The following is a 5,412-nucleotide window of genomic DNA, read 5'->3' as shown; positions in this document are numbered from 1 at the left end:
ATTGGGGTTGGTATGTAAAACAAAGTAATTAAATGAATAAAAAACCAAACTATGACAAATTATTTTTTTTCCTGACCATCAGTCATTCCTTTTAATTTTCATTTGCTTTCTCAATCTGGTTTAGAAAATAATATAATCGTGATATCAGAGTTCGACTCTCTGTGGAGAAGGAACCAAAATTTTGTGAATATTTATGTTCACTACAAAGGCATATGACAAATTCTAAAAACAAATTCTATAATTTGACAAAAGGAATCCACATGAACAATATTTTGGTCCCTTCTCAGGGAACTCAAAAAGTCTTTAAAATAATGAGAACTGTACCTGTACCCTTCAGCAAGAAAAGAATGACAAAATGTTCAGGACAGTACTGCGTCCCTTTTTGAAAGAATCACTTCATCTATTTGCAATGCACTAAACTACGATCTAGGTCACCCTATCCTTGGTCTCCTTTCAGCAATAGGTGATTTCTTAGAATTATTCTAGACGAAGCTTTTGTGGAAACAATCGGCGTGCAGCACCCACCCAGGGCAATAACCAGAACTGACGCAAAAATGATTACCTCTATCATTCATGACTAAAACCCAGGGGAAAAATCAACTCCTAGAAACAACCTGTCCCACAAGGTCATATTCATTAGCCAAGAGAGAGAAAGAAGCATCACACCTTTAACTGGGTCCTTTTGCATGAGTCAGAAAGATTGCCATAATATGCACTGGAGGAAGAAAGGAAGAAAGCCTTGTGTTTTTCTTCTTGATCTTAGCCAAAAGGTCAAGAAGTGAATCCTTGGTAATTTTACAGTTTTATTAATGCATACCTTCTCTCTCTCTCTCTCTCTCTCTCTCTCTCTCTCTCTCTCTCTCTCTCTGTGTGTGTGAGTGTGTGTTTGTGTACCCTGTGAATTGGAACGACCTGGAAGATTAGGGTGGCGGGGGGAACTTGACGGCCCTGTGGGTTTGGTATGCGCTATATACATCTTGCTGGCGAGTGGCTCTTGCTCTTAGACAGAGTGAGCTTTTGTCTCTCTACCGGCAATCCCACAGTCTAGCTTGAGCTGAGCTAAGACACTTCATTTTGGACCAAATCAGTGAGTCTGCCCATTTTGGGGGTTCTTATAGTATTTCCCTTTGGACCTAAAACTGTCTACCAGTTCGGTGCTCAGTTTTATCTGCTTTATCTGCAGTTGATGTTCCATTGACATTGCTGTGATTAGATTGGGAAACATCAGGGTTTGTTCTGAAGGTTTTTAAGGTTAAGTGGCTGTTCAGTTGCTTTCCTTTACTCTGTTTTTCATATACAACCATTACAGTAAGCTGCTTGCTTGTAATTTCAAGACACATGGTATGTGGTATGAACGCTGTGTTCCGAGTTTCTGATATGATTAGACCGGCCACATGATAAAATGCTGCTTTTTGTCTTTCTTTGATTTGTGGTTTCCTTGCTAGTTTGAATGTAATTTTGCAGCCCTCTTGGAGACAACATGGAATCTACAAAGGTTTTTGTTGTTTTGTTTTTGAGACAGGATCTCACCACACAACCCAGTCTGGTTTCATTGTTTAGCCCCAGTTGCTCCCAAACCCTCAGGAACCCTTCCTCGTCAGCCTCCTGAGGGCCAGGGTATATGGGCATGCAATACAATGCTTAGCTTGTAATCATCACTTCCCATCTAGGCAATAACAGTGAGATTGGCATTAGTTTAAATACTTCAAAAACCTTAACAGAAATTGTTCATTTATCACAGAAAGGTGGCTAAGGGTAACTGAATTTTCCCATCTCCATCCACGTATATTTTGAGGATAACTCAATCTTTCTATCTCTATCCACCTATATTTTCTCTGGTTTGAGTGCAGTTTGTTAGCATTTGCCATTTAAATTAATCAATCACCTTTGAAGTGTTGTTTGAAAAGGGAAAATGAATTTTGACTTTACATAGCAGTATGGTAGGAAAGTGATTAAAAACACGGGGTATATATGCAAGCTATAATAATTAAAACTGTCCTTGGGGAAAGCTCGACATAGCCTTCCAGACATGGATTCACTGCACAGCTTCTAGCCAAGCATCAGAAAGTGTGAACACAGGCAAGCATCCACTGAGTGGGAAACTGGTGGGAACTGGTTATCTTCTCTCTGGGACTGTGCGCCTGGAATGCCTAGTCTACATCCATTAAAGTGCATGCAAGCTTTCAAGGGATGCTGCTCTCTAATGGGCTGTAGGTTCTCAGCCCTGGAGATTGTCTGCGAAGGTTTCCATCTTGCCTCCTCTCTGTCATGCTGTGCGAAGTCCTTCTGGCCTTCCTGCCTGTTCAAAGGCACTGTTTCATGCTCTCTGCACACTGGGGCCTCAAGGTAGGTTGACTTAAGACAACTTAGGTTCTCCACATTCTTAATGGTGATGAAAGGCTTTGTGTAAAGTAAAGCAGGAACAAGAATATAAACATGCATCAAACTCCTGGAATCCTCTTGTGATATGTTCTTATCCAGTGGTAAACTTTAAGGGAGAAGCATCAGAAACCAAGTCAGGATGATGTAACACTACTCTCTGATGCTGATGTAGCATTTATTATGTTCCAGGAACCCTTTCAGGTTCTGATGATGCTATGGTGACCCAGCCTGCTGGGTGGAGGAGAAACAGGCACAATAACACTCACAGATAGTAATGAAAGTGACAGCCAGTAGATGGCGGACTTTGCTGTTGAATTTCACACATCTGGCGCTTTGAATCAGGCAATGCTGTTGAGTGCAAGACACATCACTAAGGGTGTTTTTGGATGAATTTGGCAGGTTTTCACACTTCCGATCTCTTGCCTCCTAGTTTGGATATTTTTTTTTATTCTTTTTCTCTACTTCTCACCCAGTCAGAGAATATATTTAAGACATGCTACAGAGATATGATAACATATGATCAGGTGGTTCATTTCTGAATCAGAAAGAGCCTCCTCTTTCTAGAACATTTAGTTCTCTAAGAATATTTGTTTAATATCTTTATTCATGCTTACACTGTTAGCTACTCCCCAATTCTTTTAAATTATTAATTAGCTAATTAATTTTATGTGTAGTAGTGTTTTGTTTGCATGTATGTATGTACATCATGTACACGCCTGGTGCCCACTGAGGTCTGAAAAAAGCACCAGATTCTCTGGAACTGGAGTGAGGGATGGTTGTAAGCCATCACTGTTGGCGGAGTTTTCCTGTCCCTACTGCTCGCTCCCAAAGAAATGCACAGTCTTAAAATTAACTATAAATGATTGTTCAATAGCCCAGGCTCGTTGCTAGCTATCATTTTAGGTTGCTAGCTAGCTACATTTTAAATGGACCCATTTCTATTCATTTATGTGCTGCCCTGAGGCTTGTTTACCTCATTATGAACTTCATATTGTTTCTTCCCCATCTGGGTCTCCACTAACTCTGACTCCTCCCCTCTTTCTTCCCAGCCTTCTCTGTGTCTGACTCTCCCACCTATACTTGCTGTCTTAGCTACCGGCAAGTCAGTTTTTCATTAAACCAATCTGAGTAGCAAATCTTCACAGTGTACAACATTCACAGCATTCACCACATGGGTGCTGGGAATCAAACCTAGGTCTTCTGGAAGAACAGCCAGTGCCCTTAACTACCGAACCTACTTCCCCGTTCTCTGCAGAGTGCCTTGTTGGTGTTCAGCCAAGAGTTCTCAAAAAAATAATCCCTCTAGTTTAGGCAAATGTGGTTGTCTGCATGAGCTTATCTAACTTCCCAGAGAGATGGTCTCCAACCTAAACTGGGACGACCTCTGTAATAAAATGTGGGAGAAGGTGTCTGTCATTTCTTTTAGGCTCTCCTCTTTTCTGTGTTTTCCTGTACTGTGGCAGGGCCTCCGGTATGTATTTTGGTACGTTCCTGAATCTTGTTGGATAATATTTTGTTGCGGAGTTTTGCATCTAAGTTTATGAAGGATGTTTGTCTGTGATTTCTCTGATTTGTTCTTTTTTTTTTTGACTGATTTTTGCTATCAAGACCATTAATTGTAGAATTAATGAAGAAATGCTTCCTCTTGTATTTTCAAAAGAAATTCTGTAGAATTTTTCTTTCTTCTTGTTTACACGCACTGTAAGAGAAAGCCTTCTGAATCTGGAGAAGTAGTTTTTAGATTTTTTTTAAAAAAAAACTCTAAATCTAATTTCTTGAGAGCTTGTAATTCAAGTGACCTCTGTTATCCTAGAAGAGTGTGACAGTTAATACTATTACCTTGCATTTTTGGAAGTTGGAATAGTTTATCTATACTCTATTACACTAAGATCTGGTCAAAATGTGGAAAAGAATCTTTATTATGCTTGGGTAATATCAACAGGATTTCAAGTATAGCTGTTAATAATAATAAAAAGAGTAGCATAAGTTTATAAAGCTAAATCATTAAAATTCCTTTGATATTTATAGATTACCCATCATCGTTTAAAGTGCATTTTAAGTTACACATGAAGGACACATAATATATACTTATGTGTACTTTATACATAAGTGCATATGCTATTAATTATGTGTAGTTGTCATCGTGTTACTATACGATCAGTGTCGAATCTTAGGTTTGGAAATGTCCTGCTACAGTTTCCATCCACATAAACTGGAACATTTCCTTCTTCAGCCCATGGACCTATAATCCAGCTCCTTGTCATGCTGATGATTTCTCCCCTCTTCCTGAGGATATTATACATGGGGACTCTGATCTCCATGCAGGTGTCTTGATTTATAATGGAGTGTGTTCATAGGGTTATCCATCACCAGTGTTCACAAATAATTCCATTGCTTAAAGGTTGAGTGTTTTGATGGAATGGAGAACTTTGATTGTAGGAAATGAGGCTATCCCTGTCCTTTAGACCCATCACATCCCTGGACCACTGGGTTCCTAATTACGTGTTACCGTTTAAGAATGTTCTCTGTATGGGGCTGGAGAAATGGCTCAGAGGTTAAACAGCACTTACTGCTCTTCCAGAGAACCCTGCTTCAAATTCCAGCACCTACATGGCAGCTAACAGATATCTAACTCCAGGCCGGGTGGTGGTGGCACAAGGCCTTTAATCTCAGCACTTGGGAGGCAGAGACAGGTGTATCTCTGTGAGTTTGAGGCCAGCCTGGTCTGCAAGAACTTGTTCCAGGGCAGCTAGGGCTGTTACACAGAGAAACCCTGTCTTGAAAACAAACAAATAAACCAAATATCTAGCTCCAAAATCTGACACCCTCACATGGACATACATCCAGGCAAAACACTGAGGCACATGAAACAATAAAAATAAAGTTTTTTTTAAAAAAAGAATGTGTACAGTGTCCATTTACTTCTTGAAGATCATCTAGAAAAAGACTTTGTTCTGAGCAGTGCTGTTGCTACTTCTACTGTGGTAGAGAGGCTAATCACATCCTTGGTGCCCAATCTTATAGGAAGAT

The sequence above is a fragment of the Microtus ochrogaster genome, chromosome 21, assembly GCF_000317375.1.
Source record: "Microtus ochrogaster isolate Prairie Vole_2 chromosome 21, MicOch1.0, whole genome shotgun sequence".
NCBI classification, from domain to species: Eukaryota; Metazoa; Chordata; class Mammalia; order Rodentia; family Cricetidae; genus Microtus; species Microtus ochrogaster.
The sequence above is the reverse complement of the archived record's forward strand: the minus strand, read 5'-3'. Positions refer to the sequence as shown.